Genomic DNA, 13,018 nt, shown 5'->3' on the forward strand with positions numbered 1-13,018 from the left:
TCTCAGTTGATCCGTTCCTATGATCCTATATGATTACAATCCACACACATCGGTCGGTGCCACCAATCAATAATTCTCATGATGTGCATCAGCTCCATCACCGGATCAAGTCTACATTGTTACTTAATGACATATACTCCAGCAGTTTATACAAGGCTTTGATTTATTAAATGACGTGGTAGGAAATCAATATCAATTTTCTTGGCAATCTATTAGTGTTGTTTCGACAAAAACATACCGTCTTGAGCATTATGGGTGACCTTGGAATTAAGTACACCACAAGAGACTTTATTACAGAGTGGACTCGCTTTTCCCAAATTACTCTGTTTTTTTTACATATAGTTCAGTTTCATCAATGGACTGCCATTATCTTCTGGGTACACAACATCTGATCGACTAAGAGGGGTCATTTATTTCAAAGCAGGTTTATTTATTTATTGTATTTGCTGTAATGCCCAAACCCAGGGGTATCAAGGCGCTAAGGGTACATAGTTAGGACTCGATGTACAATAGTGTGGTAGTTACATTGCATCATAGAACTTGAGTCATTACAAGAAAGCGCTTACATTACATCTTAAGAGGTGAATCATATCAAAGGTAGATGCGTTAAATCATAGATCGTGAGTTAAGATCAGAGTAGGCAGGGCAGTCCAAAGTTTACAAATATTTGTTGAACAACAACGTTTTTAATGTTTTAGGGAAAAGTGCATAGGCTGGTTCGCCTTGGTCGATACAGGTATCGACGACATAAGTTTATCAAGAAAACCCTGTGTAAGGTAAACAGGACAAACGTGATAACAAAGAAACATCAGTGAATTAATAAGGAGCCTCGTGCAATATTCTTTCCTAAGGATATTCTGCCAGCATTATTGCTGATAGACTTTCTCTGGTCCTACAATAAGGGACAAACAAATATGTTGCTCCAATTTTTCAATGTGAACAATTAGACTTTATTTAAGGCAAGATATATTTCTTTTTATGTCGCATGCACGCAAATCAGACTGTATCATTCTTGTCAGAAAGCAAACATATTTTTAAGTGGTATGGGTTGGGGCAAAAGTAGTTCCATTCTGTGTTACATGAGCTGCAAAACCGGTGCCGCAGTGCGTATATTCGCCACATTCTCTTCATCGGTGCACAAGCCAAATAATCAGGCCCCCAAGGGGGGACACAGAATGCAGTCCCAGAGGAAGACGCTAACAGTAAAGGCAACAAGCCATTTCAGGAAATTGAGTAGCCAAACCTCCAAGATAGACCAGGAAGATCCGAAACCTCAAGGAAGCAACATGTATCACCTCTCAGAGCTTCCCATCCCCACCAGTTGAGCGGCAGCAGCCATAGGGCAACTGCGAAGTGTACATGGGAGAATCAGATACACAAGATGCTGTTGGGAAAAGAAAAGCACCCCTGGTAGTCAATGTGTTGGAATGGAAGGTCAGCATGTATTTAAGGTACTGCAGTGGAGAAAGGCTCTGGTGGCACCACGATAACAGAAACATATGAAGCCACCACAAGAAGCAGTGCTTCATTTGTTAAAAAAAAAATAAGTTCCAGGGCCCAAATATTTTCTAGCACTCCTCTGAAAATGCGGGTGGGCAGTTTCCCGCCACTGCTGCCACCACCCATAGCTGCTCCCCACAGTGTCGACATATTTGGGGTTACACTAAAGCTCGCACAAGCTCACTGTGGTTGATGGATCCACTGACTATCACCACTTCATAATTAAAGTGAGTCTGAGACATTAAGTGCCGGGGCTCAAAAGCAAGTGCCAGGGCTGATCCCTGGCAAACAACCCCACAAATTAAGCACTGATAAGAAGGCTGAAAAAGACGTGTGGTCTCAAAGAGAATAAATGGATGCATTGTCCATCACCGAATTTGAGAGTATGATAAGAGGCTTGATTGTGGTCTAATGCCCTCAAAAGAACATGGAATAAAGGTTGATGCAGAGCAAAACAAGCATTAATGAGGCTTCTACACAGAACAAGCAAGAGCTACAGCATCATGCTACAAAAACAGATATTTATAAACTAGAGGGCAACTGCCTACTCTGTCTGGGGCTGGGATTGTAAACAAGTAATCAAACAAGAAAAGGTGTCCCGACAGGAAAAGATGCGGATGAAGTAATTCACTGTCTGCTGTCTCCATTTACATTTGCGTGTTATTTAACAGCACGTGAGGAAGGCCCCCCCTTTGCGTATAGAGCCACCATCAGAACTACACACGAGGTAGCAAGTAGATGCACACAGCTAGGAGTGATTCTTTCTCCAGCAAATGTAAATGGAGACAGCAGACAGTGAATTACTCCACTGTTAGGGCCTGCATCTTTTCCTGTCGGGACACCTTTTCTTTTTTGATTACAAAAACAGATCTGGCAGTGAGGGCAAAGAGGAGAAGTTCCAGAAGGTGCCAGGAAGCCCAGGCACCTGATGCATGAGCCGAGGAGGCCTCACATAGCACGCTAACCTGCAGCAGTCCCTCAAGCAAGACCAGCAGCAAAGAGGGCGCAGGACACGGCAGAAAGTGCCCTGTCTCTCGGAGAAGTCACCCTTTCACCAAAGTGTGGTAAACAAAGAGACACCCTCGTGAAGAGGCAAAATCCGGCGAAAGCGAAGAATCTCCTGCAAGGAAAGTGGCAAATCTAACCGCAAAACCCACACAATGCTGGCATATTAAGCTGCACTTCAATCTCAGGTTCCATGGTGAGGTAGTGAGAATGATGTCAGACTACAGAGCTGATCTCTTGATCGCCTGCACATTATTCCCTGGGGAAACGAGCATTCCAGATTGAGCGGAACAAGCTCCTACCATGGTGGTCATAGGGAATCCGAAATCAAGCTCCTATGATACACCAGGTGCAAGCTCCGTATCACACAGAGAAGGACCCAATGCTGGGCGCACACCACACACAGACAGAGGAGACTCCATACTGAGCTGGCTTTACCAAAGCCAGCTAACCATAAAACTCAACCCCAGTGCAAATGGGCAGGTAACGAGGCTGCACATGCCTGGAAGCAGAGGCGTTGCTGGGGGTTGGGGGGTCCTGAGGGAGCTATAGCACTGGGTCTTTTGGTTGAAGTCCCAGATAGAAGCTCAGGGACTACAACCACAAGGCTATACCTTGGCCCGAATCCCGCCAGTCCTACATTAGCTTAGCCCCTGATCTTTTCCAGACCTAGCAACACCCCTGCCTGGAAGACATTCTAAAGAGAAACAAGAAGGATTGCAAACCCTCCATTGCGCCACTCAAATTGAACGTGCATGAAATCAGGCTGAAGAAAAGCAGTATCCAGTGAACCAAAGAGCGTGACTAGGTTCAGTGACTCCCCGAGAACAGTTTGAGAAGATACTAGAGAACGTTCTGAGCGAGGGAACCTGTTCATGCGACAGAATGTCTGAATTCCATGTGACCTGCAAGAAGGATATCAATCGATTGAACTTGTGAGTCTACCAGCGCACCCTCTTCCAGATGATATTATGCGATAATTCCCCACTTCCCAACATCACAGCGCTGGTACTCTTGTAGCCTGGAGCCAGGGTATTCACAAAACTGGATTTAAGAAGTGAGAACCATCCAACTCTTAATCTCTCATTGCTTTCGTTTCTGAGTTCCGCACATTCCAATACACCTGCTTGCCCTCAGGTTGTGCTCCAGAACATTAGTTGTTCAAAGGCCAATGACCAGACTGATCCAAAAAGTAAAGTAATTCCAGGATGATATCCTCATACATTGAGCAGATGAGCAATGCCATAATTAAAACAAGCATTGGCAAAGCCAACGGTTTTGGTTTGCATGTATGCATTGGGCATTTGCCAAGCACTGCTATTAGATGCCTGATATTCGCACCATTTTGATATGATATGATTGGTCATTTATCACGCGTTTAAAACCCAGAGGTTTCTAAGTGCGGACCCGGGGATCGAACCTGTGGTGCTTCGTGTCGTCTTGCTTCCAAGGCGAGCACGTTGCCCCTGAGCTCTCCTCCCTTTTGCACTTGCTACCATCAATGTCTGGTGAATTCTACTGTGGCAGTACCTGACAAGTGCCTCTGCCACGCCTAAAGAAAAACCCAAACTGTTGGCAATGCCAATGCTTGTTTTCTCTGCCTTTTGCACAGAAGGTTCTGTAGAAACGATAGTGTGTAAATGAAATTTAAAAATTCTACCCAGTATCATTAGTGACAGACTCTCAGACTAGCCCAGTGCCAGCTCATCTCATCGCCTGCTTCTGCAAACATCCGAGATGGCTGGCAATGAAAACGTTTCAAACTGTCCCTAAGCTGCAGCGCCACTTCAAGCTCCTCGCACTGCTCATCAGTGCAGTGTCCCCCCAACGATCAAACATGCCAGCTGCTCACACTGGGACCAGCGGCACTTCTCACACTGCCCACCAGTTTACGAGCTCATCACACTGCTCGTCAATGCAATATGCTCACACTGCCCCTCTTAGGCTGCTTGTCAGTGTGCATTGCCTCGAGACAGTGGATTCCATCATTGTGTGCTCTCTAAATGTCGCAGATAAGTCCTGGACTTGGCTCATTACTTAGAGTGCGAAGCAAACATTTCCTCTCTGCAGAGACTTCCAGCAGTGGCAACCTCCCACTGGGGTCTTATCTCAGGCGGCCTCCCCCGCACCCCCCGCACACACGACCCTTACAGGAACCCCTGGACGGTATTGCTTTTGTAGCAGCTTCGACATGTTTCACATTTAAGCATTTGAGACCCCTTGCTTATAAAGGCAAAAGTTCACAGGAAGCTGGACATACCTAAGCCCACACTAAGAGGTCTAGTTCCTGTTGCTGTAACAAGTGATTATTGCATCACACCTAGAGTGCCTTGTTCAGCTGGAAATAGAGGGGCAGGAAGGTACTTTTCTGCGGTCCAGGGCACCCTCTCTGGCTCCCCTAGTTTTCCCCCTTACCGAAGCCTGCACTTCAAAAGCCCTTTAGGGTGCAGCACCCTAGTGTGAGGCTGGCCTTCGTTCTGAGAATGCTCGTTTGAAGCAGGGTTCTGAGGAGACCTCCTGGGAGGAGCTCCTGTGGCCTAAGAGGAGTCAAAGGAAAACAGCATCATCCCTATTGTCTCAGTGTGAACTCTGCAGACAGCTAAGCTTCCATGAAAGCATTGTGGGCTCAAATAGCTAGTCTGACCTCACTGGGTTGATACTTGTATGATATCAAATTAGTATGGATTTAATAATTGTGTGCTCCTAAAGAGCACTATACCATAACCAGTTATAGCTTATTGATAGGGTTTACCCTGCCACCAGATGGATAAGGCCCCAAATGTGACATTTAAATTAGAGGTTCAGATGTTAAACTGCAGCCTCTGTCTGCAGTGACTTTGGATCACAGTAGCTGTCAGGAATGCACATGTGACCTTTGAACCTGCCATGTGCCATTGAAGAGCAGGTGCTCTAGTTGTTAGGAGATGGGTGCAGCAAGGGCACAGGTATGCACTATGCTTTTGGCATGCAGCTTTATGAAAGGGAGGTCTAATTAGGAGACTGTCCTTTCAGAAATAAAATGACCTGCAACATTTTATAATTATTAAAAATAAAAAAGCCAGGGCTTCCACACCCTCGCCAGATGGCATTCTGTCCCACAAACACACCCCATTAATCAACATCAGGAAACTGGTTTCCCCTCCCTTAGCACTAGACATGAAAGTGTGCACACACTAATATCAATTCTAAAGTTTACTAAACTATAAGCACAGCATCGGAGAAAGAGAATAATACAACAAAGCTCATTTATTGTTTTCTCTTTCATAAAAACCATAACAATCAAAATCTCACAAATATTCAAATCTATAACATGTGACTGGGCGTTAGTATTGAGTGACTTTTCATTTTGCATGATATTGTTTATGTGTGGGACAGACAAGAACCCAAACAAACGTGTCTTGTTCTAAATGTCAACATGTGTTTCGGCCCTTTTCTCGATATGCACTTTCTCCCACATGCTCACATAGTTCTTTTACTGGGCCCTCATCAGGTCACAAACATTATTTAATGCAGAACCCTGTGGATCACTGAGATGTGGGGCATGAATAAAGTTCAGGGTCATTTTCCATGCGGATATTGTTGCCACTGTGGGTCAACCACAGCCACCACCACTGTGACCATCAATAACAGGGTATGGAAGCTTAGGGATCACACTACATGTAACTCTAAAAATGTTATATACGCAGTTACATGTCCCTGCGATAAGACCTATATTGGCAAAACTTCTAGACCCGTGAAACTCCGAATTTCTGAGCACAAGTCCAGGATCCGCACTGGTAATTTTACATCCCCTCTTGCTCTTCACTTCTCCGAACAACATCACAATTGTGGCGATTTACGCTGGTGGGCCATTGAACAAGTAAGAGGTTTCGACCCTCATACTTCTGCCCATAGATTATCTATTCGAGAAAACTGGTGGATTTATAACACCCAAAGTCATGTAGTAGGCCTTAACTCACAGGAAGAATGGGCTGCTACTGCAACTATACTTGCATAACTTTGGAACTATGACTTTTGTAGATCATTTTATTTTATTTGACCTTCAGTTTTAGTTTTCTTTCGAAACTACTGTAGATTTTATTCTAGTTGCTTCACTTCTGGTAGCACCGACCACTTCATTTTATTTTATTTTATTTTATTTTTATTTTTTTATATAAACTACTGTTTTTTTCATTTCAAGGCTTTCCTGGTTAGTGTCGATACTTTATAGTTCTGCATGGGTTTCTCTCAAGCAGTTTGTACATACGCACATATTCTTTTCCTGTTACTTTATATTTTCATGCATTTTCCATATTGTGCTTTTTCAACCATTCTATTAATAGCATCCATTGTTCTAAGACATACAAACATTACGCTCAATATTTATTCAATAAATTGTAATTTCAATCTGCCTTTAAGCAAGGCTTACTCTCTATGGGGCGGATTTTGACTTGACATTTCGTGATTTTGCGGCGCGTGCATTTGCTGCCGAGGCTGTCATTGGTGTAATTGAGTCTGCATGGCATTAAGGAGGGGGTCTTTTCCTTCTCGGCTTGGGCTCGTGTTTTTTCATGTCCAGCGTTGTCTTATCAGGCTGATTACACTGTTGAGGCGGATGACGCATTATGCCAGTACCCGCCCACTTGATTATTTAAATTCCTTCTGTAGACGGCTTTTGGGAGATCCTTTGAGATCCCCGGGACATGGACGGGTGTAGTTACAGACGCTAACATCATTCAGGTAAGTCGGGCCGGTAGGGGCGTTTGTTTGTTTGTTTGTTCATTTAACACTTGCAAGTTTCACAGCCATATGCTGAAAGTTGTGGCACAGTGTTTTTAGTGAACGTGTGCACAGTAACACACATCGAGGTTTGAATTACGGGTACAGCAGCAATTGTATACTTTTGTCTGCCGGTAGCCATTTGAGAGGGAGGGATCAGTAGGGTGCCTCTTTAGCCTCGTGCTTTTACTGCGTGTTGTTGCATCATCTTGGTAACCGTTCCTACACTGATATATTTGGCTTTTGTTAACATTTGGGAAATTGCTAGCCATTACATCAGATGCTGCTATCTTTTATGTCTGGCAATGTCGCCATTTCTTCACGGGTGTTACAATAAACTCTCTACCTTAGCCCACTATTGAAAACGTTTTTGAAAACGTCTCAGACACCTAGGAATGTCTTTTTTGCTTGTTTCGCAATGCCGCCATTTTTTATGAGCATGGCAGTGACTATATCCCTTGTGCAATCTGTTGAAATGTTTGAATACATTTAGGAATATAGTTTGACTGTTATTAGGCTGAATATTATAACATAAGCATGATCTGTCATGAAAACCCAATGCATTGGTGGCATATTGCTTATTTATTTATCTATTTCAGTTCCTGGTGTGTTCATTACACCATGGCGAATATCATTCTGTCCTGGTAGGACACCTTTTTGCAGACGCTTTAAAGCCAGCTGTCGTCTGCTACATAATGTCAAGATATATTTTTTTCTTCGCCCTGTCTGTTCTTACTCAGGTGAACATAATAATCATTTTTTGATTCTATGGGCACTTTGGGAGGGACTGTACCTTGGTGGTTTCCCATTATTTTTCGGAGAGGATTTTAGTTAATCACTACCCCTCCGTGATCATAACATGTACCTGTTTTTGTTCTTTGTTTGCAGTTCTACTTATTAGAGAATTGGTTCTGCTGGTCTACATTTATTTCTCAGGGTATATATTCGGGAAAAGATGACCAACTCCAAGGTTGAGATAATGGTAAATTAAGAATTTAACTGTTAAACCCTTTTCTCCCGTTAACAAACATGGAGGACTTTTTGCTGGACTAATTTTTGCGGGGAGGGGGGATGCTCATCCTGTTCGGTATCCACAAGATCATTCTTACCAAAACCATATTTTTAGCTTATTGTGTCAGCACTTTATTTTTAGTTTTACATTTAATGTATAATTCATTTATGAACTTGTTTGACTGGGGTTTGTGTTTTTCTGTTTTGTTTGAAGTTTTAGGGAAAACTATGGATTCAGCTTGCACAAATCTCCACAGCTGAATGCATTATCGCCCTATATACGCAGTTTTCCACATCATGAAATCCAGTGGCACACATCTTGATGGGAGTGCACCGTCCTGAAGAAGATGGGCATCAATTGTAAAACAGCTTAGATGCTCTGAACCATCGAAACTACTGTTTGTTTGCATGTCAGACCCAGTGTATTCAATAGGTCATGGCAGTATAGTAGTTGACGTATGGCACCCCCGCTTTGTTAGTTCCAACTTCAGAAGTAACCAACATTGCCTTGCTTATGTAATTGTGGTTGTTCTTATATTATCAAATGTGGCCGTTCCCTCTGATGATCGCTAGCCGGATGATCCCCTTCAACCGGCATGTTGTTCAGACTGCTTGGCTACATTAAACCAGTATTGACTGAATTATCAGTTGTGTTTTTGGATAAACAGTGTTTGATTATATTTTTCAATTTTCCAAATTAGATGTTGATATTTAGATAATGAGCTCTAAACATGATTTAATATGTGTATTTAAAAAAAACAAATGAAATTTAAATAAAACATTCATGTTTTCTATCAATCTGTTTTTGGTATGGTCTGATCTGTGGTTCTGAATTTGGGAGTCCCTCTCCCTGTCCTTTAGCTGGATTCTTCCTTAATTTGACTTTTCCACTGACATACTTTGTATATATTATAGGAATGCACATGTGACCTTTGAACCTGCCATGTGCCATTGAAGAGCAGGTGCTCTAGTTGTTAGGAGATGGGTGCAGCAAGGGCACAGGTATGCACTATGCTTTTGGCATGCAGCTTTATGAAAGGGAGGTCTAATTAGGAGACTGTCCTTTCAGAAATAAAATGACCTGCAACATTTTATAATTATTAAAAATAAAAAAGCCAGGGCTTCCACACCCTCGCCAGATGGCTTTCTGTCCCACAAACACACCCCATTAATCAACATCAGGAAACTGGTTTCCCCTCCCTTAGCACTAGACATGAAAGTGTGCACACACTAATATCAATTCTAAAGTTTACTAAACTATAAGCACAGCATCGGAGAAAGAGAATAATACAACAAAGCTCATTTATTGTTTTCTCTTTCATAAAAACCATAACAATCAACATCTCACAAATATTCAAATCTATAGCATGTGATTGGGCGTTAGTATTGAGTGACTTTTCATTTTGCATGATATTGTTTATGTGTGGGACAGACAAGAACCCAAACAAACGGGTCTTGTTCTAAATGTCAACGGGCCTCATTACGACCCAGGCGGTAAGGGGTTTACGGCAGCGTAAACAGCGCCGACCCTTACCACCTGATTCCGAGGTCCCTTAGCGCCATGGCGGATTTAACACCTGCTTTTAGCAGGTGTTAAAATCCATGGCGCTAAGGGACCATGTTGTTAATTACGCCACCGTAATTTACGGTGGCGTAATTAACGCCTTCCCCACTCCCATTATGCCCTATGGGGCAAAAATGGGAATGGGGAAGGGTGATTGGGGACTTACCGCCCCGCCGACCTCGGAATGGGGCGGTAAGTCCGCCAACCACCATGGCGTAAACGTAGTTTACGCCATGGTGGTAAAGGTACGACCCAGGCGGTAACTTACCGCCTGGGTCGTAATGAGCCCCAACATGTGTTCCGGCCCTTTTCTCGATATGCACTTTGTCCCAAGTGCTCACATAATTCATTTACTGGGCCATCATCAGGTCACAAACATTATTTAATGCAGAACCCTATGGATCACAATGCCTATAATTATAAAAACACATACAAATAAATAAAAATATGCCTCTTCAAGGTCACGTATTGACATCTAAGGCACTGTGCTAACAGGTAGAGTATGTGCTAAACTGGACTTATGGTGCAGGATGTGCAGGGATACATGATGTCACCATTAGGGACTTGTTTGAATAAATGTTCTTCTGCGGGGGATGCTGCTTCACCCCAAACAGACGACACAAATGGAATATATGCTTTTACATATTATCTCATATAGAAGATTTTCAATGATGCTACACAAATCTCCTTAAAAGTAGTAGTATCCATTGAGGCCCATGAAGGCTCTCACCTTGGTCAGTGTAATGGGGATGTCCCAATCCATAAACTTTTGCATTGTGGACTGGTGAGGCAATTTCTTACCACCACCTATTATTTGTCCTAGGTAAGCAACAGTACCCTTCCCTATCCAGCACTTTGTAGCCATGGTAGTCAAACTATCCTGCATTGCTTGACACACCTGTTTCATGTGTGATAGATGGACATCCCATAATTGGCTGAAGATAGCTATTTCATCTATGTAGGCAACACAGAAATCCTCAAACACAGATAGGTCCTGATTTACCATCCTCTGAAAGGTGGCAGAGGATTTTGTAGCCCAACTGACATAACATAGAACTGTTAGTGTCTTTCTGTAGTTCAAAAAGCTGATTTCTCCTTCTCATTGTCAGTCCAGCCAACCTGCCAGCACCCACAATTAAGTCAAAGGTACTCATGTACTTGTGTAGAGAAGGAGCCAAGTACCCTCACCTCAACGACTTCACCCATATTGCCTATATGTTGGGAATTGGAGTGTGAGACACGTGCGGTACCAGTGAAAATACCAATAACGAGGAGAGTCCTGGAGGCAAGGTTCCCATTCAGAAAGCCATACTTGCATACGAGACAGTATGATGGCCATTTGAATGAAATCCCAGAAGAAGCAGGGCAGCTGAGTGGAAGAGAAGAGTGTTGTCATCACCACCGTCACATGAAGCAAGCTAACATACATAGAAGAGATGCAGAGACAAGAGAATGAAGATATTCTATTAGGCATCAAGAAAGTATCAAAGATAAGTGACATCTTGGGGTCAAAATGAAGAAACATATGCTACTGAAACGATGAAGATATCAAGTTATTTTACATGTTTACAGATGCTAAGAAACGCAAGCAGACAAAGCATTCTTGAGGCTGGCTTTATGGTGAGTAGATTGCGGAATGCGCCAACATACATATATATATTGAAGTGAGTAAAGAATGGATGTTTCCACTACATATTATAGCAGAGCTGGACCAGAGAAAGAAGGGCTCTTTGCCAGTATGTCGTAATTAACAACAATTAAATGAATTAACAGGAGTAAAATTCAGAAAGGCAAGGCTGGACGAGCCCCAAGAAGCCAAGGTCTTATCAGGCTGGGGTGAGCAGACATTGCATACAAATCATGTGAAAGAACAAAACTCCTGTTCAGAAGACATGGACGAAAACAAGGAATACATCAGAGGTCTATTCGAAAATAGTATTTTAAATGCACTAGAGCACAATTTTGTGGTCTTCAGTCATGTGGAAGGATGAAGTAGGATGAACATGACAACCACACCTACGCATGAGGGTAGAGCGTGCCTTCACTCCCCTGAATTCTCCAGAGCGAAAAGAAACCCCAGAAGGACAACTTCAAAGCCTTCATTGACAGCAGACCACTGAGGTGATGATAGATGAATATGTTCATTGGTGGGAATCTATGGTTAAGGCTAGCTCACCAGCACCTGGAAGACCAGCCTGCGTACTGTTGACGTAGGTGGAAAAGTTCTGACGGAGGTTAGAATGCCAACCAATTGTAGGGGACCGCGTGATTAAAGGTCCTATAGTTTGTGTAACCAATGGGAAGTCGTGTATTTAATTACGTTCATTGTGACCTGTTTAAGAGGAGGCCTTAGTTGCCCCACCTGATGTTAAGAAACCTATCACTTTTCTTCACTCTCTCAGACTAGTATGGACCATATACTTAGAGGTTCCCGTAGACCCAATCACTTTCTCCAATAGGTTTTTGTAGTTTGTCACTTAGGATGACGTTAGTAAATACGAAGGTTGACATCATCAATGATGATTTTTGGCTATAAAAGAATGCTTTTTTTTAAGATGCATTGAGTGACCTTACGCTGAGACGTCCGTTGATGTCTGTTGTACTCCCTGTTTTAGATAATTGATATTAAAACAGTTACCTTTTTGCCAAGGACCTGAGTCGTTTTGATTATTGATGTTTGAGTAACCTTGCATCCCCATCCATCTCAAGGGTATTGCTACCTCGTCTTAGAGGGCTGGGGTCTCCCAGTTCACTTGGCAGTGCCCAATCTGTCAATCAACATGTCTACACAGGGTGTGAGCTAAGCATCTGTCTTGGTGACAGGACTGAACCCTCTGTAGTCCCCACAAAAGCAAACTTCAGTCTCCCCCCATCTTACCCCCACCAACTTGGAGTCCTAAGTAATAACAGGACCATGCGCTACCTGTCACTTGGTATCATTGATAATCAAGCCATTCTTCTGCATGATGTGAAGCACCTGTGTCAGATGAGATACATGTCCTCCCAGGTGTGACTGAAAACAGCAATAGCATCAGAGTAGGCAATGCTGAAATCCTCTAGTCATAACAGGACCTGGTTCATAATCATGTGAATGTTTGCTGGGCCATTTTTAATCCAATAACCCAAAGGGCCTAACAGTGCCCTTCTAGAGTGGGAAATACTGACCTCTTCTTCACTTTG

At 43.1% G+C, this 13,018-nt stretch overlaps 1 long non-coding RNA gene across 1 annotated transcript; it reads left to right on the plus strand.

Annotated features, from left to right (window-relative positions):
• Nucleotides 1-7,134: 7,134 nt before the first annotated feature.
• Nucleotides 7,135-9,014, plus strand: LOC138493176 (uncharacterized). Its single transcript, XR_011276293.1, has 4 exons — nt 7,135-7,224; nt 7,863-8,003; nt 8,152-8,245; nt 8,489-9,014. It is a non-coding gene; the product is annotated as an uncharacterized lncRNA (long non-coding RNA).
• Nucleotides 9,015-13,018: the final 4,004 nt, after the last annotated feature.

This window comes from Ambystoma mexicanum, chromosome 10 (genome assembly GCF_040938575.1).
Source record: "Ambystoma mexicanum isolate Mex_15411 chromosome 10, UKY_AmexF1_1, whole genome shotgun sequence".
NCBI lineage: Eukaryota > Metazoa > Chordata > Amphibia > Caudata > Ambystomatidae > Ambystoma > Ambystoma mexicanum.